The 23,942-nt window shown below is 34.2% G+C and overlaps 2 protein-coding genes across 4 annotated transcripts in view; one reads left to right on the top strand and one right to left on the bottom strand.

Moving 5' to 3' along the window:
• The window catches only part of Nse4 (SMC5-SMC6 complex kleisin component Non-SMC element 1), a 131,267-nt gene extending 111,474 nt beyond the window's left edge, over positions 1-19,793 (top strand). For 2 of the 3 annotated variants that reach the window (XM_081761818.1, XM_081761820.1), the window contains one exon: positions 7,038-7,960. The gene's annotated coding sequence lies outside the window, so the exon portion shown is untranslated. Of the gene's footprint in view, positions 1-7,037; positions 7,961-19,304 lie in introns of those variants that run through there. The other variant, XM_081761819.1, reaches the window with a different exon arrangement.
• The window catches only part of LOC145688089 (uncharacterized), a 514,797-nt gene that overhangs the window by 31,184 nt on the left and 459,671 nt on the right, over positions 1-23,942 (bottom strand). The gene's annotated exons all lie outside the window — the stretch shown is intronic.

Genomic DNA, 23,942 nt, shown 5'->3' on the forward strand with positions numbered 1-23,942 from the left:
AGCAATTCTGAAGTCCTACCGCTAGTAATCAGTTCTCAATAGTGCGTGTGGACACTCCAGGAGTTATATTTACTCGGATGGTAAAAGATGTAGCTGTGCGGTCTGCCAATACGTCGATCTTTGGGCTCGTCCGCACTATGAGGACGTAGAGAACCTTTTCTAAAGGCATGACAATGGATTGGTATCCACCGTTGTCAATATCGCTGTAAAACATATTCATCACGGACAATGTGGTGGCTGATTCGACGAAAGGGCATACCAGCCTCTCGAAGGCAAAAAAACTCGTTCGAAGTCGCTCATTTGACTGAGGGGAATACAATTGCGATGTCACGATAGGTTGTCTTGCTTGTGCATACTGTCTGGGTCACACTAACTAACCTGCTGACTTTCTCCCTCTGCTCATTCAAAACACAGAATAGACACAGATAGCACCAATGTCACTCTGTAGAGCTGCCATCTGTTGGTCAAAACCGTTACACAACAAGCTGCTTCACTACCAACATACAACTCAATAGTGGAAGCACATCAAATATTACATGGTATTGCGTTTTTTTTTTCGGAAATATATATAACCTAGGTACTATACTATAGTTAATGTTTCTTTTAAGCGAGATTTAAATAATAATAATAATAATAATAATAATAATAATAATAATAATAATAATAATAATAATAATAATAATAATTATTATTATTATTATTATTATTATTATTATTATTATTATTATTATTATTATTATTATTATTATTATTATTATTATTATTATTATTATTTCAAAACATTTGTATAAACAGCTTATAATGAACTACTAATTTGAATGTTTATCTTAGCGTTACTTTCGATGTTTTTTTTGCTAGTAATTGTACACTCTGCATTCAATTGACTTTTCTTGAAAAAAAAAGAAAAAATAAAAAGGAATAATTTTCATATGTTTGGACTTTACTTATTTATTTATAAAAAAAAATATGTATTTTTTTTTTTATTCTCAGATCTAGAGACGAAACTGAAGAAACACTTCAATCTTTATATTTTAAGAATATGATATACACAAATATGTGATAAATTCGTGATACATATAGACAATTTTAAAACAATTAGTGATTTGTGGCAATGTAAAGGCCACTAACAAATTAGTTTATAACGAAATTACTGCAAATCAGGTTTGATGATTAATATATTTTTTAGGTCTAGAGAGTAATGCAATTTATCGAGTACGGTGTCAACACGCTTCAGTACATAATGAGGATAAAAGATAATTAATTAGTTGTTGATATTAATATGAAAATTCTTTTATGCATCATGCACCACATACACATCATGCAGTAAAGTAAAGATTTTTTCAATAAAAATACTTATTAGTATTTATATCGCGTATCCTTCGTAGAGAAACATACGGTTATATCATTATTTACTTCAGTAATAATGAGCGCACCTCTTGTGTATGGGGTTCGTGGTTCGACCCCGGTGTAAGTTTGTGGTGTATAGGATGTCTATAAGATTTCTCGAGGTTCTCTTGTTTTATCCCATGTTATTAGTCATTTAATTATTTCATAGCCATTCATTCACATTAAACTTCCGTGCCATTTTTTCCTACAAAGCGAAACTGTGGAAAGTTGGATATTCTGTCCAACATTTCCTGAATGATGTTTAAGAACACTGTTTTCTGCTGAAATGAGCAAAAGCCTCCCACTTCCAAGTAATTAACTATGAATCATAAAAAAAAAAGTTCAAAAATTGTATTTTATGCTAACATAGTATAGAACACCTGTAAGTTTTACGTCCCACGGTTATGCCGGCTAGGCTAAAGGAGACGGTGATGATAAACGAATGGAATGGTGGAATGAAATAAGTGGTAGGAAACGGGGAACACCAAGAAAATCCAGACACACAATTTAATATGATATACAATCAGTATAATTGAACAATTTATATATCATGCATATAAAAATTTATACATGAGTATGTGTATGTATCTTCAATCACAACTCTGGAAAGCCTGGAGCAGAGGCGGCCCGTCATAAGAAGCCCAATGGGCCCGGCCCTCCCGTCATTTTTTGTATTAACATAGAAAAAATGTATGTATCTTAAGTTATCCTGCTATTGTTGTTGCTATAATTTCCCTCTGAACCAAAAAACAGTAGTTCTGACTCCTTCAAATCAATTTTTCAGTTTTCCATGTACAAGTTACGCTTATGAGCACGCTATCCACGCGATCAGCATAAAACAAAGGGTAAAAAGGTCCTAAGCTGTTTCAGTGTGGACTGAGCATCGTCTCGTATCGATTCGTGTGGGTGGCGAATAACGTGGAAACCCAGCTTGAATGTCGGTGGCATGGGCCAAGAATCGTAGGCCCTCATCACACGATTGCACCCGACCTCTTCCGAACTAAAAGGTTTAAAGTTTGCTTGTTGCCAAAATTCTCTGTCTGTAGAGGTTGTTGATTCCACACTTTATGTTGATTTGTCCCTTGACCTTGCTCTCTTGTCTTACTTCTGCTGAAGGGATCCAAAATCAACCGCGTGTCCACCCCTCAGTTTAGACGTGCATCTTCTTAGTGTCTTTTGTGCTATTCCCTCCCCCCTGTGTTTTCGAGACGTTGTGTGAAAATAAATAAAGTAAGCACATTGTTAGAAAATATTACACGCGTTTTCAATAGGTGAATCCTCAGAACTTTTCCAGTTTTAAACATTCCTTCCCGGAAAATGACTTAACAGTTGTATCCCGTTCATATCCAATGCTGAACAAACAAAACCTCAAATCGGAACTATCGACCGCATGCAACAATGATATACTTTGCGCAATTAATAACACCAGTGATTTCTGCATGACAATGACTTAACAGATACATTTTCTGAGGTGTCAAATCTGGTGGACATAGTATTGACAACACTTGTAGCTACAACAGAATCAGAACGTTGTTTCAGTACATTATAAAGGGTGAAGACTTGTCTAAGGAATTCGATGAACCAAGACATACTTAATGCTTTAACAATGTTGTCTACACTCAAAGACTATACTACCACAATAAAGGAATTTAACACAAACGTTATCAAATTATATTCCTACAACAAGATATTTATAAACATGCGAGAGTAATTTTGGACATGAGTGCACAGATAATTAAATGAGCACCATTTCTTACATACATATTGTGTTATGTTGTTGCCCTATGATTATACTCAATGCGTTAGTGTGATAAGTTTTTTTCTGACTGCAGTTTCTAGTTTTTTTAAAGCAATTCACTTAATAATCAAATAATAATAATAATAATAATAATAATAATAACAATAATAATAATAATAATAATAATAATAATAATAATAATAATATATTAGTAGCTGTAGTAATAGTAACCATAAAGTATTTGCCTTGAGGCTTGGCCCACCCTACCTTTTATTCCACGAGCCGCCATTGGTCTGGATCATCTTTAACTGAGCTCGGTGTGCACATGACTTACAAGCTGATAACAATTCTGTCAAAATAAAATATGCCTAGGTGTAGGAGTGCAAATGATTGAAAAGTAAGAATTATCGAAAATGAAATGATATATTTAAGTTTTACGTCCCACGTTTATGCCGGCTAAGCTAAAAGAAACGGTGATAATGAGAAATGAAGGAAATGGGAGAAAACGGGATAATCCCCCGAGAACACACGCACACAGTGTTTGTCCTCCATAAGGTTCACTTCTAGCGAGTTGGAGTCGAATCAAGGAATTCATGCACCAGAGGTGATAAAACTTATCGAAAACGACCAATTTATCACATAATTTTTGGGGTTGCTCACATGGATAGTGGCACTCTGAAAGCCGTTGAATTCATTCAATCCCATTGGCAGAATAATAAAAAGGAATGAAAAATAAAATTTTCAAATCGATCGAAATTGCAGTTGAATTCGTAGGTTTTAGGATCGCTAAACTGACTAGTGACAACTCGGTGGCATTTAAACCCAAGTTTATTAGAATTGAACAACATAAAATAGGTGTTCTGAAGCTTTCGGAATTTCCGCTTTTAAGGGGTGTGGAAGGGACACTTTCAGTAATTAATTACGCCATATTGAAATTCTCATTGTTTCGTGGCTGAATTATGTTAAATTAAATTTGGAATATAATTAGTATTTACCTCAAGCTAAGTGTTACCATGCCACTTTTATTAAAGGACGCATTATTACTGAATAAAAGGTAAAACATTTATCCCAATGATAGAGTGTTTTATGGGTTTTAGTCATTACAATTTCCTTAAAATTCAAATTCAAAGGGAAGAAGGGCGTTCAAATGTGTTCCTTAAACTATTGTCCTTGTGCGAAAGACGGACATTTTAGCCAATGTACAAACAATACAAGTGACAAACTTTACAAAGATGGATTATTCTTCAGAAAGCAAATAAAATTGTTAACGCTTCCCCTCAGAATATTTTATCCCTTCCTCTGGCTGTTAGATCTGGCTAGAAGCACCTTAGTACTCCTCTCTCTGATTCGTAATTCAAATATTTAAGTTGGAAAAATATTTTAATTTTGTTCAATTGAAATTAAAAAAAAAAAAAAAAATAATAATAATAATAATAATAATAATAATAATAATAATAATAATAATGAGTTCTTCAGTCAACTGATCATCTTTCAGACATATGCGTTTTAAAATAACGATAATTATTAATTTTTAAGACGTTCACATGTTAATTAAATTATATTTATCCTATATGAAAGAGCATACTTTTTTTTTTTTTTTAGCAAAATATTGAGTTGAGGTGAGTTGATTTTGAGGTTAAAGCAGCACGTAACCCGTTCAGCAGCGACGTTATGTGAGACGGAACCTACTGATTAACGTGGAATCACACGAGCTCCCACCGGAAATCAATCCCGCATCTCCCACGCCAAAGGCACCTACACTAACTGCTTAGCCACGAAGGAGCTTACAAAAAAAATATCGTGCATTTATGTTTGACCCTTCATCTTCACACAAATGACATAGCTTTACTACAGTACACAATATGTCAAGTTATTACTATCACTGTATACAGGGTGGCCCATTTTAATTTTTCCACGGAAATATCTCGAAAACGGTTGAACATAAATGAACTGAACAAAAACGCAAATAGGAAATACCATGGGGCAAATTGAATGGTGATGTCGCGGTGCCTTCTAGGGCCGCTCTTCAATGGGAAACGGAGCCCAACTTTATAATTTTAAATAGAAACATGGAGCTAGTGACACCTCATTCGATAGATCTTTAAAAACTAAAAAGTGATGTGACAAAAGATGTTTCATATCGGTCACCGTATTCAAAATGGACGTCAAGGTATATATTACCTCTATCAGATAAACGTCCACTACCACTAGTATGAAAACGGTTGAACATAAATGAACCAAACAAAAACTGAAATAGCAAAGCCAAAGTGCAAATCGAATGATCTTGTCACGGTGTACCCCAGGGCCGCCTTTCATGGGGGCACAGGCTCAAGTTAGAGATTTTAAACGAAAAAATGGTCAAGTGATACCTCGTTCGATAGATTTTCATACACTAAACAGCGTTGTGGCAAAATATTGTTCATATGGTTCATCGTTTTCAAAATGGCGGCCAAGACATGGTGCCTGTATCAGATAAAACATCCAGTACCACTAATATGAAAACGGTTGGAGATAAATGAACAGAATGGAACTCGTATACGAAATCACAGAGGGTATTTATCATTCCACGCCTCGAGAATAATACAACGAAAAAAAGCTTATTAAAGTGTAAATAACATAATGCTAAAGAGGAAATCTAATCTAAAGAGGAAATGCTTGGGTGCACAAGTGACGGGTACTGTAATGAACCAATATTGTGCAGACGAATTTTGAACAAAACCAACGTTTGCATACATTGTTCTAAAATTGTATTGTTCGATAAATTGGTTTCGCATTTCAGTTGATTCATTTTTGCACAAATCATTGCCTGCAATGAAAATGAAAGGTACCATTTAACAAGAATTTTACCTACTTTTTTCCATTTCGTATAAAGTCACATTTCAGATAATTTTGTTGTGTATATACAATTTGCAAAATCTAAGGTTCTCATTTGCAATTTCACCGTTCCTTCACGTCCCGCTTCACTCACTTACGGAGGACATTGGAACGGTGATTTTCTAGGAATTAGATTTCCTCGTTTGCATTATGTCACTTTTACTCTAATTATCTTATCCTCTGTAGCAACATTTTCGAGCCGTGGAATGATAAATAACTTCCGTGATTTATTATAGGAGTTTCATTCTGTTCTTCCGTTATTATCTTCAACCGTTTTCATATTAGTGGTACTGGACGTTTTATCTGATACATACACCATGTCTTGACGGCCATTTTGAAAACGGTGAACCATATGAACAATATTTTGCCACAAAGATGTTTAGTGTATGAAGATCTATCAAACAACGTATCAATTGACCCATATTTTTGTTTAAAATTTCTAAGTTTGGCCTGGCCCCCATGAAAGGCGGCTCTGGGGGCACCGCGACAACATCATTCGATTTGCCCTATGGCTTTCCTATTTGTTTGGTTCATTTATGTTCAACCGTTACATATTAGTGGTACTGGACGTTTATCTGATACAGGTAACATATCTTGGACGCCATTTTGAATACGGCTACCGGTATGAAAAATCTTTTGAAACATCGCTTTTTAGTTTTTGAAGATCTATCGAACGAGATGGCACTTGCCCCATGTTTATATTTAAAATTTTAAAGTTTGGCCCCAGACCCCCTTGAAGACTGGCCCTAGAAGGCACCGGGACATCACTTGCCTCATTGTATTTCCTATTTGAGTTTTTGCTCAGTTCATTTATGTTCAACAGTTTTCGAGATATTTCCGTGGAAAGATTAAAATGGGATACCCTATATATATATATATATATATATATATATATATATATATATATATGTGTGTGTGTGTGTGTGTGTGTTACTTAACATTTAATAAACTTACATATTTGGAGTTATATTGTGCTTTGATTTCTAGCATTTTCATAGATATGAAAAAGTTTATCTGTTTTCATCGATTTATTTTCCAGGGCAGAATGTCTCCAGTGGTGGTAATTGGACAGCATATTGCCAGCGAAAAATAGAATACACATTCAGAAATTTATATAGATATGCATTTATTCAAGTATCCGCCGATAAATAGGTGTTTAATATCAAATACTTTTAACATTGTTTTATTTGTGTTATTTAAATACTGCTTTTTTGTGACCATTTCGTGCATTAAGATTTACTAAGAAATTCGAGTATTGTGTTTCATAATTCAGTGTTCATATTAGCCTATTGAGAACTACAATTTTAAATTTGCTGTACCTCAATTCAGGCACTTTAGTTGGGATAGTTCATCATTTTTTTTTAATAATCTTAATGTGTGGCAGTAACAACTTGATGAAAAGTTTTGACCACAAATGTACACATTGGAAATGGTGTATGTTAGTCAAAACGAAATGAAAATAACTGAGCAGCAAGAAACAATGTATATCTATTTTGAATATTTAACGAATGATCAAAAGTTTAGGGCTATAGTCGTGTCGCTGTACGAACAATCCTGCAATTATGTGGCAATACCGACTAAACAGAAGATAGCATCAGACAGCGAGCTTGTCGTTGACAGTTGATAACTTCATGTCCTTAAAACCCTTTGAGTGTTGCCACGGCATACTGATAAGTACAAGCCGTACATCACTAACTGATTGGGAAGTTCAGGGGGTATAAGGTAAATTCCTGCACAGTGTTAACTACAAATGCTTCCAGCTCAGCGAGGGTAAACAAGTGAGTTGTACGAGCCTCTGGAATAGCGTAACATCAATATTTCAAAAATTTGATGTTACACTAGCACCATCCATTGTGCATACATTGAAATAGTAAACAGAAAAACAATAACAAATTGTTTATTCCTTTGTCTGGGTGAACATTGTGACCATGTAATATATAGATATGAACAACTTGTGTGACTTTAACTGATATATATATATATATATATATATATATATATATATATATATATATATATATATATATATATATATATATATATATATATATATTGCTTGTTTGTTTGTTTTAGAATATTGGTCCAAATTCAAACTTAGCATGGCACAACTCTACATATATTTGATTTTCAGAAAATAAAGCTACCAATTGTGACCTACCTTAGGAATAGCATACACTAACAAGAAACGGAATGGTTGACAGTATTAAATATATTAAATCCAAACTAAATAATAATAATAATAATAATAATAATAATAATAATAATAATAATAATAATAATAATAATAATAATAACGAGAAACGATTGCACTTCTAGATAATTCATGGCATGTATTTTATTAATTTAATGTTTTGTTTGGAAAAATGTTATTATTATTTGGCTTTCTGTTCCAAGATGATAAGACAAAACGCGAAAAGGATTTACTTTTGATATATTTTTGAGAAATAGTACAACATTTAAATATAATTATTTAGTATTCTTCCGTATGATGAAATAACTAAAACAACACACTGTGCTAATACATAAATTATAGTTCTGTTTGACTTCAAACATGTCATATAATGTTTAAGCATCAACATGCTATCCTTCAAAGGAATAGTAAAGTTAAATTTATGCTTAAATGAATTTACTAAGATAGCAAAGAAACAGTCAATCACTTAATATTGAAACGCATTAAAATCTCCATAACAAGAATGTTTGATAGCCAATAATCACTACAGCTTTAATTACATTAGTTTGATCTTGGTTTCCTGCTTTGAATATTGCAGTTTTACTATATAGTACACATTTACACAGAACATGGACCGTGGAGAACTCGAGCCTATTTAGAGACGTGTTGGAATATGTTTTCAGGAAAGAAATTGGCTTTTGACTTTGATTGTACACTTGATGATATATGATATAGTTATTTCGTATGAATTGACCAAAAAACATGAATTCATAGGTATTTTATGTCTTAGTTTCATTGTGTAAAGCATATTGCTTAGAAAATTTAGTTTTAAGAAAAATATCTTCCTCGTTTTACATTTTCATTTATGATAATAGCATGAAAGGAATTGCAAGAAAGTGTAGTTGTATTTTTTCTTCATATATTTCGACACAAAGGTTCTGACTTTGCCTTTCAGTTCAATTTACTATATTGTTTTGCCCATTAAAAGTTCAGATTTTTTTAGAGGCAAGAGATTACTTAAAAAAAAACAAAAATGTTTTAAACACTTGTTTTCGATTATATTTGAATATTTAGTTGTTTTAATGATTTGTTTGTTTGTTTTCATTTAATGGTAACTTTTTTATGATTTATTATTATTGATAATACAACATTTCGGAGTGTTTTGTGCAATTCTTGGCAATAAAGAGTCTTCTTGTAAGATGCTAGTGTTTTGTTAATGGTACACCAACGTCTTGAAAATAATAGTTTCGTGGCTTTACTATTTGATTTAAGTACTTTATTTTATTACACACATACATTATATTAACTTAACTGTGTGAACTAGCAAGTTCAACGCAAAGTAGCAAAAATGAGACGCATAATGCTATTATCTTTTGCTAGTTTTCAAATGGTGCGTTCAGTGCACAAAGGAATGAAGTCCACATTTTAGTCATTTTGGACATACAGTATTTCATCGTTAGGACCTCTATCTAAAGCTCCCTCTAGGCCTTACAAAATACTGGTGTGCTGTGAATGGTCCGCTGGTGTGCCACAAGGAAATTGAAATAACATAATTAATTCATGACAATCAAATTGCAAAACATAGGGGAAAAGCATATTTGTATTTCACATTACTATTTCTAATGTTGAAAAAAGTTTTTGTTATCATTGTTATGACCATTATTGCTTCTTTATTTTTGCAGACTGTTCCGTAATATCATTCAATCTTTTCGACAAAGCAAATATGCATACAAATGTGCTTTAAAAGTAAAAGAGATTTGTTTGTTCGTTCCTTATTTAGTGATCTTCCTTCTTAGTGAAAGATAGTCAACGTTGCAGTAACTTCCCAAAAAGCTTCCTTGTGGCTGTGTGGTTCGAGCACGCGCCTTCGGTTAAAGAGACTGGATTCGGTTCCAGCAGGAAGTTCAAGTAGTTTGAACATCACTCTAAGCTGTAGGTCGACGTCTCATACCCCTCATGCCCGTTTTAGTGCTGAAAAGAGACGGCGATCCCCAATAAAAAAGCAGTAGTATGTTTTCAACAGTGTTCACTATATATATAAGAAAATAATAAAACAAGAAATGCCTTTCAATGAAGTAATAACTATTGAATTTATCAGATCAAGTATTTCAAAGCACAAACAACTGTAATTTACGGGGCGTGTCCATAAAATAAGGTTTTCAAGGCGCTGGAGCCGGGAGGATCTCTTTGATGCGAGATATGGCAACACTATTCTGTAGCTTGACTCCTCTTTTCACATCAGCAGCAAACAGAGCCTTCTCGCGATGCTCAGTTTGGAGTTAGAAGCCATTCGCGATGGAGCTATTTCTCGCTTCTCCCTTCAGGTGCGAGTTGCGTGAAGTGATCCGTTTTTTGTGTGTCAAGAGCACTACCCCGATAGACATTCATAGTCAGAAATGCGAATTGCACGGGCCACAGGGTATGGAAGTAAAAAATATGCGAAAGTGTGTGAGACATTTCATGGACGGACGCACAGGCATCCGTGATGGACAGCGTTCTGGTCGGCCTTAGGTTACGGCCGAAGTAATTGTGAAAGTGGAGGAAGCAATGCTTCAAGATCAACGTATGACAGTGCGCGAGCTGTGCTAGAGAATCCCTGAAGTCAGCAAGAGTACGATTCACGCGATTTTGACCGAATATTTGCATTATCACAAGGTGTGTGAGAAGTGGGTTCCCAGAATTGTCACTGAAGACCATAAACGACAACGTGTTGAAGCGACCTGCGGATTCCTGGCACACTATGCAGAACAAGGTGAGGGATTTTTGGAGTCAATTGTCGCGAGTGACGAAATTTGAGTGCACTGCAGGACTCCTGAAACTAAGGAAAAATCGCGTCAGTGCACAGTGGTCCAGAAACCCCCAAAACCTGGCCAAAAACCAACTCTTTAAAAATAGCAAACAACCAAATATGTTTGAAAGTCAATGACCTGGAGTATTCAAACCTACCTGGGTCTTAAAGAAATTGTCACCCCTTAGTCAGAAATTGACTTCCGAAGTGAGAGGTTGACCTTGTGCATTAATTACTGAAGATTTCTAAGTTAGCGCCAACAAAGTGTGAGAATGTTTTCTACCTAGCCTTCCTGTAGCCAGGTGGAATGAAGTACTTTTGTCACATCTATAAAGATTATTATTTATGATGATGAGTTTAAATTAGTGAGTAGCTATTAAATTTATTGATTTACAGTGGATGAAATGCAAGTAAGTTGGAGCAAGAAATGTTATGCGTATTTTTTTGTTCTCGTAGAGTTATCTTTTGACTTCCACGTACTTCCCCTTTGTTATCGCACTCTGGAAGTAACTTAACTCTTTCTCTCTTAGATACCGTAAACCAAACTTGCTCATTTTTGCTCGTCTGTGAAATATTTTTGTTGTAGATAAGACATTATACAATGTGCAAAATTATTTTTTACCGTATTTTTTTCTTCTATTTTTCAACCATGTCTTATCAAACATCAAGAAGACAGCTGTTGGAGGTCCTTCGGAGGGCAAAAGGAGAAAGAGCTGTGAAAAAGAAGCACCTGTTCACGTACCTCAAAGATAAAGCATCTGCTGAATGGTCAAAGGAAGCCAAGCAGAGTGTGCACGTGTTTTGTTCGAAATTGTTTCACATGCTTGACAAGTGCAACAGGAATTACCAAAAATTGGAAGAGGAGAATGCGAATTGGTTGGACGGTGAGTTATTAATGATGACTGAACCTGTCAGTGAAGACGACTGGGGGCCATGGACTTCAGCAGGTGTAGCTGGACCTGGACGACCAGAGGTGGCTTTCTCTGTGAGCAGCGAGCGCTCGAAGAGGAGATAAACAGAAGCATTGCGCTCCTCATTCAGCGGTACTACTCTTGCTTATGCTAGTCAAATGAAATACAGAGAGGAGAGAGAATTGGAAAAAAACGAAATTTCTTCAGGAAATGGAATAATCGCCTACCAGGGATGGCAAGATTCGAAAGTCATGGTCACATACCCAAAAACAGAATCCCAAATGTTACAACCCAGAGGAGGCTTTAGCACTGATACTCGAGGGGAATCTGACACGTCACCAGTACCAGCTGCTAAGAAACGGGGAGAAGGACTTGGATCACAATATATATCCTGCTTACAACCATGTTCTGGACACAAAGAAAGACTGCTATCCTGAAGTCATTAACGTCACAGAATCTGTACCTGAAGTAGCTCTACAATCTCTCCTCGACCATACAACTGCAAGAATTATGCAAGTACAGGAACCTGTGCTCGAAACTATCCCAGAAAAGTATCAGAAATATCTGCAGTTGATTACCAAATGGGGATCCGACGGAACCTCTGGGCAAGCTAAATACAAACAGACAGCACGGGAGGAGGGCTTTCAAGACAGCGACATTTTTTTACGTCATTTGTGCCTCCTCAACTTTATTATGAGAAAAAAGGGGTTAGAGATGTAGTGTGGCAAAATCAACGTCCCTCATCCACAAGATATTGTCGGCCGATAAAGTTACAATTCAGGAAAGAAACTGAAGAACTTGCAAGGCAAGAAGCTAGCCTGATGGAAAAGCAAAATAGGTGCCTGACTCCAAGCTGCGTCAGTATTCCGCTGTTACGAGATCGCAGTATAGAAACAACTGAATTCGAGGTTACACACAATCTGCAGTTCACAATGGTGGATAGCAAAATATGTAAAGCCGTGACACAAACAAGATCTGCACAAACTTGCTACGTATGCGGTACTAATCCAAAAGAAATAAATTCCTTCCAGAAGGGATCCAGAGCTGAAAAACCGGAAACTTTCCGATTCGGATTGTCCACGCTACATGCCTGGATTAGATTTATGGAGTGGTTGCTGCATGTGGCGTACCGTTCGGATATTAAGATATGGCAGGTGCGGAAAGGCGACCAACCGACCATAATGTAGAAGAAAAAAGAGATCCAAGAGGCCATGATAGCTGAGTTAGGCCTCAATACTGACGAACCGAGGCAAGACGGCAGTGGTACTTCCAACGATGGCAATACAGCCAGACGATTTTTTGGGAACTATCAACAAGTTGCAGCAATAACAGATCTGAATGTTGAGCAGTGTGGCGTCTTGCTGCAGGCCTTGTCTTGTGGACTGGGTATCGATCCAAACAAATTTGAAGCTTGCGCAAACGATATCAGGGACCTCTCAAGCGTTATTCGTGGTTCTACATGCTCACATCCATTCACAAAATTCTCACTCATGGGTTCTCAATAATCTCGCACGGCCTACCAGTTATTACCCATTGGGCAGATGTCGGAGGAGGCCCAAGAAGCCTGACATAAGCATACTAAACATTATCGGGAGAATCATTCCCGAAAGTGCTCACGCAAAGAAGCAATGAAGGATGTGTTGTTGCGGCTCCTCGTAACAAGCGACCCAAAGATATCCACGCTTCGGAATCCCATGGCACAGAAGCACAAGAAAAGAAACTTATCTTCCCCCGTACTGAACATTTTGAAAGAGATGGAGACTCCAGAGCAGCTGTCATCTGAGTATGAATCAGAATAGCCTTTATGTGTAAAACTCATAAGCTGTTGTTATGCTTTATTTTTATTTATTTATTTTTTTTTTTGGAAAATATTATTCTCGTTGTACAAATATGTGCAAATATATTATTATACATGTTCTTCCATCATTTTGTCTTATTTTTAGCATAACATAACATTTCTGCACTGAAAAACAAAAGATTTCAACTTTTAGCACGAAAAGGTAATTTTGGCCAGGTTTTGAGGGTTTCTGGACCACTGTGCAGTGGTAGCATTCGAATTCCTCGAAGTCACAAAAATTTAAACAAACAGTGTGTATCGCCAAAGTGATGGCCGGTGTGTTCTGAGACAGAAAAGGTGTATTGTCATGCATGTTTATGCCTAGCGGCACAACAATACACGCTGATGGCTACTGTGAGTCTTAAAAAAAACTGCGTCGTGTCATTCAAAATCAAAGGAGGGGGATGCTGACGAAGGTATCGTGTTTCCGTCAGGACAATGCGCGCCCAATACTGCCCGTGAAACAACCGATTTCCTTGCCCAATTCGGATAAGACATCCTCCCCTTCCCCCGTACAGCCCAGACTTATCACTTAGCTATTTTCGTCTGTTTCCTTAGTTGAAGACACACCTCAGTGGAACGCATTTCCAGACCGACGACGAGTTGAAAAACGAGACGGAAGAGTTCTATGACAAGGGTATACGAAAAATACCACAGCACATGGAAAAGTGCATCGATCGCAACGGTGATCACGCTGAAAAATAGCTCAAAGTCCAACCTTTTCATCGACGTAATATTTGTTGCCAATAAACTTGCATTTTAAGTGAAAAACAAATGGAAACCTTATTTTACGGACACGCCTCGTACTATAATCTTAGAAAAAAGAAGTTTTAAAGAGATGATATAAGGTGCTTGTCCATGATGTTTTATTATACATTTTATGTTATTTTAGCAACGTGTGAGTTAAAAGGAAGGTAATTAATTTAATTTTTACAGTGAATCAGAAAGAAACTTGTAGTTTGTAACAAAATATAAACTACCGCATTTTTTTTTTCTTTCTTGAAGATCAAGACCTAGACGCACAACTAATAAAGGAAAAAGGAGACCAAGTCCTCATTGCATCTACCGGTGGCAAAGCTAGAGCTTAACTTCTTTTCAATGACAGCATCATTCAACTCAATGAAATATGCAACCTCCTAACGGTCTTTTGACAATTTCACTGCTGATACAAAAAGTTGAGTATGTTTCTAATTTCACTATAAATATTTAGGATGGATAACCTGTCTTATGTAAGTTTATAACAGTCACATCCAGCTGGCTTTGTATGACATCGGAGCATGGTTTTGCACTTGGAGCCACAACTGAGGCAACAGATAAAACAAAACAAATAATAATAATAATAAAACTATAAGGCAGGAGACTGAAAGAGAAAAATGTTGCAAGTGTATGGTTGCTTATAGGTCCACGAGTACTTTATTCTGCAAAATTGTCGATGTTTTTCTTTGTCTGTCAACAACACACCACAATAGTCGTCTACTCCTGTTCCGTACGCGTTGTTTGCTGAGAATGGAAGCATAAAACTGTAACGTCACATAGCATGAGTTGATGTTTAGTTGAACGTCCCGTTCGGGAGCGAGGCTATATGAGACGTGGACCTACTGATTAACGTGGAATCCGAAGCACATGAGCTCCCGCCGGGAATCAAACCCGGGTCTCCCACGCCAAAGGCGCGTACGCTAACCGCTTAGCCACGAAAGAGCTCGTCACATACCATCGAGTGGGAAATTACTGATGTATGTCATTCCTATCTTCATACCTGCTTGTCGTAAGTCCATATTTTGAAACTGATACTGATTACTTAAGTTAAATTCGAATTGTAACAATTTATCATTTCCCTATGGGGCAAATTTTAGTAGAAAATAAACCAGGCTATATTAGTTTATGATGGAACACTTATGCCTATATTATTTTCGACTTTCTACTGTTTCCTGCAATTTATTTTTTCATTACATCTAATTATATTATCGTTGATATTGCCGGCCTCGATCTACATGACACAGCCAAGATACCTGAAAGTAAATATTTGATTTTCCTTATACCCACATAACAGCAAATGTTATCTTTCCACTTCGCCTAGTTCCGTAATCTTCATATGTTTTCAGCTCTCATTCAGCTTTTGAAAATTATTTCCACCATTTTAGATGAAGTTTGAATTGATAGTTGGTGGAGAATAAAATACCGGACGCGAAATTTATCTGTGAATAATAGGAGATAAACTATTAGTTTAATTGACGAGTAAATCCCAGTAAACAAATTGTATAGATACGCATCCCTCATAACCAGGGAAATGAACAAAAGCATGAATAATTCATGTTGTAGATTTATTTTTTTTAATTATAATGCAAGTTTCTGATTTAACTAAGACAATTGATAAGCTTCAAATGTCCAACATTATGAGAATATTGCCTAGAACTAAGCCAAAGCTCAATTTTTGTACTACAACATAGGCTGAGAGGAAATTTGAACTGTTAATAATTCGTCTAATAAACACTATATACGATCTATTTTTTTATTTACTTGTTAATGTACTCCTATGTGGTTTCAAATTGAAGTGCTGATTTGAATACGTCATACGTCAGTCATATTCCGAAAATGAGTTTACATGCAGCTTTGATTCTTTGAAGCATAGCTACACCGTTAGATTGTGATATGTGAAAAGTCACGCTAATAGTTCGTGCAATGTCTAGCTGCAACAAGTGAGTAACGTCACAAATCATTGGCTTATGGCAGCGTTTCCCAACCGGTGTGCCGCGGTACACTGGTGTGCCGTGAATGGGCCGCTAGGGTGCCGCGAGGAATAAAAACAAAATTATTAATTTTATAGCAATCAAATTCAAAACGTAGGGAAAAAAGTAAATTTGTATTTCACATTACTATGAATCTACAATTTTAGGTTTCATACCAGGTTACTGTTCTTTACATTTCTAATGTTGGAAAAAATGGTTATCATTGTTATGACCATTATTGATTCTTCATTATTGCAGACGATTTCGTAACTTGAAATTTTAAAATATCATTCAATCCTTTCGACAAACTATCTACATTTGTGTTTTAATAGTAAAAGAGATTTGTTTGTTCGTTCTTTATTTAGTGATCTTCGTTCTAAGTAAAAGGTTGGATACAAGTTTTAAAAAAGAAAGCGTATTTTAAGAAAACCTGAGTCCAATATTTCATTGCAATTGTTCTCTATTTTTAAATTAGAAAGAAAAATAAGCATAATGATTTACCACGGGGAGATACCAGCGATCGAGCTTTCTTCTCTGTAAGAAGATCAATAATCACAGAGAAAATACCACTGTGCTTTATATTAGCAAATAATAATATATATAAGTTTTCCGCGATAATCCAAGTAACACCCGTGGTGTGCCGCAAGTTGAAAAAGGCTGGGAAACGCTGGCTTATGGCATTATTGATATTATTGACTGATAACGTTTCTCAAATCAGCGAATTAATTGTATGTTAACACCTCGAAGTAGATGTAAACGATAGTCATTTGACATGAGAAGACAATTGCATTATTATTATTGTTATTATTATTATTATTATTACTATTATTATTATTATTACTATTACAATTATTATTATTATTATTATTATTATTATTATTATTATTATTATTATTATTATTATTATTATTATTATTATTATTATTTTAACAGCAATAATGCCAACAGCATTTCTGTTAAATGCAAGATATAAATCTTGAACTCTCACTCCAAAAACTTTAATCAAGAATCAGAGAATAATATTTGTACTTATTTTATTTTATTATTGCGAACACTTTATTTCATACAATGCTTTCAATCGCTTAAAATGACGAAGCAGCATATCAAAGAGAACATATGTTCTGACGTCTCTGAAAAATAAAAACGGAAACATCGAAGAATGTGGTAAAGTATGGTTACAATTAGTGTGTTTTTGCAGTGATCTTAACAAAGTGTGCTTGATTGACTCACATAATGTTATGTTATAATTTAAAAAAGGAAAAGAAAGTAGCGGAATGGACTGACCAAGCTTTCATAAAAGTAACGTTTTAACAAACAATATGTTTTCTCTCCAAGAGTTGCAGATCGAGTATAATGTAAGTGACGATTTATTTCCAACCAAACAAAAAAATCGCCCATCAAGACAAATTCTTTATGTGTACAACATGAGGTTGAATAACTGCTCTATTAGCCTACAGTTCTCTTTTATTATTATTATTATTATTCCGATAGAAAATGAAAGAAGGAGAAACTGTATGTTTATAAGAGACAAATCAATATAAAAGGTAATCAGAAATGTGGAAACTACTTGAGAGAGATAGTTCAGCTCAAAGCTAAATATCTTCAACTCTCGTTTCACCTGCAATCTCCATTAAATACATTTATTTCATGCATAAAGCTCAATTCTCGTTGACCTGTGAATTTCATACACAAAATCCTGATGGGTTTCTGCAGAGGATCGCATGCACTAATGTGCAACTATAAAGAAGATCTCTCCCTTTCTTTCTCCATCTCTTATATATATATATATATATATATATATATATATATATATATATATATATATATATATATATATATATATATATATATATATATGTATAAAGAGATGGGGAATGAAAGGGATATATCTTATATATAGGGGGTTAAAATGTAACTTCAGCTGATGGTTAACAATATTTCTTTATGCAACTACAAGTACTTAATTTATAGAAGTTAGTTTCGTTTCGAAATGTTAAAACTCTGCAGACTTTGAAACTATGGGAATTCAATATTCGAACTTGAAGTAGTACAACTATAACGATTGATTACAATACAGGAATAATATCAAATATAAAACATGTTCGTCGGACAGAATATATATCAATAAGCCATTAATATCTATTTGTTTTTATTTTTTTTCTATGGACATTAACATTGAAACTGAAAGTGCTAATTAATATACGTCATTTTAGGTTTAAACACAAGAATAAAGTAAGAGGCGAAGCAGATTTTTGTGCTACTGAGTCAATTTATAACAGAAGAAAGAAACACTTTTCGCTATCTATTTCCATTTTATAAGATCAGCGTTATAACCAAAAATCGTAAACTTTAAAAGAAGTATAAATAAATTTCATTCATGGGATTTGTGGGATTCAAGCTTGGTCTCGTGTGCGCAAAGATGTACCCTCAGTTTGACTTATGGCCTTTATGTGGGGTGATCATAATAGGAGAAAAAGAGCCACATAATCTGAATGTGATCCCTTTATCCAATATGGCTGATTCAATATAATGGCGGCTGAGTAAAACTGCCGAAGTTACAAATTGTTGTAATTTTTATAATTACGTTCATAAAATCCAGAAATTTTCGCTGAAACAATAATTGTGTGTCCGCCTGTGTGCGCCGAGCCAAACAATCGTTGAAGTTATTGTTCTTATATTAAGGCGACTGTATTGAAACGAGTAAAAAATAATCGCTTAGATACTGATATTTTAAAGCTATACATTCTCTCTGAAAATTACAAGAATACTATTTTCACAGTTCATTACTCAAAAGAGCTTTGAATGTAGTTTGTAGTTTCATTGATGTCATATATCCACACTTTTTTAAAGTTTTTTTTTTTCTCTTTTTTTCAGCTAATAATATTATTTTGTTTATCTTACGGAACAGTGAGTACAACTAGGAAACTACATTTACCATATAACAAAACAAAATAAACAAACCACAATTAAAGCACAAAATATTTTTGCTTCCAGCCTAATTCCAACTTGTGAAATATTTAAAAAAAAAAAGTTTTAAAAAGTTATCCTAGCCAAAAACACAAAAGCAGTGGCAACTAACTGCTGTTGGACGTACATGTTCGTTCCATCATATCTGTGGCTTTTGCCTTTCACCACCCAGTTCTTTTGACTTTCAACTGTCAACAGCAGGTCCAAAACTCAAGCGTTAAAGGGAGAAGATATTATCGGGTTAAACAGGACAAGAACTAAAAATTTTATCATAACATATATTAGTTTTCTAGCCTCCACCAACAAAGTATTAGATCTCTTCCAAGTGATACTGTGCAGTTAATTAGCACATGTTTAATATTTATATGCAAATAAAAGTTAACCTTTTATTTGGACTATGGCAAAAGAAAACAAAATAATTCCAATGTTGAAAAAAGTGTTCTTAACAAACATTTAAAAATAAATTATCATTGCAATATTTTGCTAATTAATATTCCGTTATTTTTAATTAGCATTCCTCTTTATACAAGTTTGCTTTTAACATAAATACAAATAACTGCTACAATATTCAAAAGTAAATACATTAAACATTTATTGTGTTGTATTTAATAAAACAAAACTAGAATTAAATGTTTATTATAATTGAATTAAAGCTGATGGTTCAAGAAGCTATGTGCATGAAAACAAATAATGTTTATGCTATTTTTGCAAACTGTCTTAAAATCAATATTTTAAGGGGAGAAGTGTAAAGCGTTTACTGCATGTTTTAACAATTTACGTATTTTTGCTGAAAAAATCAATACCATTTTACTATTATAAACGGTTTGTTTTTCTTTATTTTCTAAACTTGTTTATAAAAAGATTCATGCAACGAGAAACCAATTACATATATGCTGGTTAATGTCACTTGTGCATATTATATTTGCACTCACTCTCTTCGTTTCTCTTCTATATAATCCTTCTACTTATACACATATGCAGGCACACGTACAAACACAAAACAAGGATTAGCAATGCTAAATAAACAAGATTATATCATGTTGTGAATGTACAGGATGATGCTAAATAAATGAATAAAAGATGTGAATTGGTTTACTTATCTCATGAAATCTCCCGTGAAAATCCTCCCGGAACAATATATTATTCTGATGGTTTAGCTATTAATAACTTTGTTCTCATTTTATGCAAGTTTAAACATTAAATGCAATGTTTGAAACGCTGGCTTTAAATTACAAGCTTGTATTTATAATTCATACAATGCTAACTTCTGGATATATATACAAGTAAGAAATTCATTAAAGGCCGAGGGTGGATTCAGGATTGTAGAATTAACGCTTTATTTTATTTATTATAACTTTTTGTTATTTTAATATCCCACAATTATGTTCCTGGACTAAGGAAGATGGTGGTGGTAATAATGAGAGGAATAGTGGAATGAAGAAAATATGAAGAAACGCAAGAACCTTATTAATCACACGCACACAGTGTTGGACAACTTCAAAAGAACATTTCGGGCGAGTTAAATCAAATCATACACGTTGTGGGCCAAATGTGAGCACTCCACCAGGTCCCTAGTAATATTAAGTACAAAACAAGAGATCATAAAGTTCGTTAAAGTTATTAGCATAATAAAGAAATAATAAATATTTAAATTAATAAGTTGCCGACTAATATATATATATATATATATATATATATATATTAAAATTCTAGGTTTAAATGTTTGCCTCCAATCCTTTCGGCAAACCACAAGCGCTTGAAACGTGCCGTTTTCGCTGGTCGATTCCAAATTTTGTGTAGATTGCCCAGTTCTAATTGGATTTAAAAATATAGCTGTTTATAGCTGTTATTTATTTATTACACTTTTTAGGAGGACACTGGTTATTTTTTTAAAGTAATGCATCATATTATATGAACTGTACAGTCACTCACATACGTTCCTGGACCTCTGATTGTTAGAATTCCATTACTTGGGGTCCAGGTGATTTGCAGTTGTGAGAACGTCTAGACAGATGCAACCCAACTTATACGTAAATTTTCTCGGCACTGATAGCAGTTAGTAGCCCTGATCCAGGTGCTTGTGCAGGTAAACTGTAACGTTTGTGACTAACGAAACAGTTCTCCATTCTAAGATGAACCTCTATGGTTCGGATCGTGTTTTCCGAAGAACCCGTATATTAATCTCAATATTACTGTGTATGTTTACAGAAATAAAAATTCTGACAACGCATTTATCACGAAATGCTTCAAAGTAGCTGAACATATCTAATCTAGAACAACTGCAGGAAATAAGTTTGTAAATGGTTGACTCCATTGAGAGAACTTCTCTAATTCTCCTCATTCCAACATATTTTCTTTCTGGAGGAGAGAAGATCTTGCTTGTCACACTGAGTATGTATTGAAATTGAAACATTTGAAAAGCTTCAACCTGGCCGGAATTCGAATCTGGATCCACCGAATAGAAGTTCAATACGGTAGCCACTTACCTCCACGTCACTTCATCTTTCATCTAAACTATTTGCTAGTTAAAATCGTTGTATGTAAGACTATACGCAATAGTAATGCTTGTATAACGGGATGTTCCATATGAGTGTCACAATGACTTACTCAAGATTTCCTTCTTTAACCCAGAAACAAGTTATGTAGACGTTCCTCAATCAGGAACATATCACAAAACGTTCTTCGAGTTAAGGCTACATCTTCGTTTTCAGCGATGGTCCCAATTTACAGTGCAATTCTTCTTTACCTTCTAATTTAGTTTCCAAAGAATAAAAGAAGGTAGAAATTAATTTCAATTTTTTTGAATTATATCAATGGTGTGTACTATGTTTATCTAATATAAATATTAATTTATTTTCATATCTTTGTATGAGAAATTGATGGCAAAGTGTGAAAGTAGAGAACTGTCGTTACATCGACCCTGGTTCGAATCCCGTCGTAGCATTTATTTTTTCTTTATTGAAAGGCATTTGTACGTAATTGATGTTGTAATTCGGTTATTCCTTTATTATTATTATTATTATTATTATTATTATTATTATTATTATTATTATTATTATTATTATTATTATTATTTTATTATTTTATTATTATTATTATTAGTAGTAGTAGTAGTATTAGTATTAGTATTATTATTAAAGCAAATTCGAGATTCGACTACATATTTTATAGCTTATGAATTTTCTCATTGGATTTCAAGTATTTTTGTTGAATAATCAACAAACTCTACTGTAGGGGTTTGCAAATATAATTCTGTTGTTTTGTTTTTATTTGTTTACATGCACGCTACTCCAAGATTGGATACTACATTTCACCTTTCTATATCTACGGGGTACCCTAAAGGTTTTGATGATCATAAGATAGTAAGTGAATAAGTGATGAGATCAACGAATTTTGCGTATTAACAACATTTAAAGTATCAGGTTGTAGGAAAAGTCATATTGTATTTCGGTAAAATATGACAAATGATGATTTGTAGATATAAGAGAGTTATTCGGATCAAGCAATAGTTATGTCATGAATAACTAAGATGTTGGGTATTTTGTGTATTAATATTGTTCTTTGTTCGGTTTAGTTTTACAGATTTGACCATGAACCTCTGACCCACCAAATCACATCGTCACCAACTCTGACACATGATACACGACCTCTTCCCTACCGAATAAAAACTAATAAAACCAGGTTTTGAAATTCTAACTAATCGGAGTTTGAATTTCAACGGTCAATCGCACAAGAACCGCTCTGTTACAATAACGGTGGATCTGATCTTTACGATATAAAATGGTAAAGTGTTTGCCATGGGCAAAATTACGATGAATTTCCACTAAATTATCATGGTTTAATTATTTCCTTGTTGAATTGTCGATAGTTTTCAGTGGAAAAACGGATGAAATTTGAAAATCCCAAATCAAGGTAAGTAGACCAAAGTACAGAACCTTGCATTACCTATTTTATATCTACTTTTCTCACAACTTTATGGGTTGATTTACTTGTAGTCTAAGTGTTCCATATAATAAACAAGATTCAGCAATTATTATAGTAGAAAGCGCATGGTAAGCATATACGGATATGTGATGCGAAGCAATTGTATTTTTTTTTGTTTCTCAACTTGCTTCTCAACTAATGCCGATTGTTTTCGATTATTTTTACAAAATAACCCACTATCAGTTTATCATACATAGAAAGTACCGCCCCTCCCCTTAAGGATAAGTTTAAAAAATATTAGGAGACGTTATGTTCATTTTCAATAAAGAGTTTATATACTTAATTTCACCTCCGTAAGTTTGACGGCTTGTGAGATATTCATTTTTTTTCGCAAACAATCTGATCCCCACTATGCCTTAAGATATTATTATACTGAAAGGAATATGATAACATCCCAGTTTGGATTAAGGCCTAACTATATATCTAACGTCATTTCATTTGACTGCAATTTGGCTGTGATGATTAAGCACACATAGATACACTTATTTTTTTCTTATAATAATTTGTATATTAGTGATTCAAAAATGTATTTTTCCAGTAGCTAGATCCTCTAAAACTCAC

Source organism: Thermobia domestica, chromosome 6 (assembly GCF_964235325.1).
Source record: "Thermobia domestica chromosome 6, izTheDome1.hap1.1, whole genome shotgun sequence".
NCBI lineage: Eukaryota > Metazoa > Arthropoda > Insecta > Zygentoma > Lepismatidae > Thermobia > Thermobia domestica.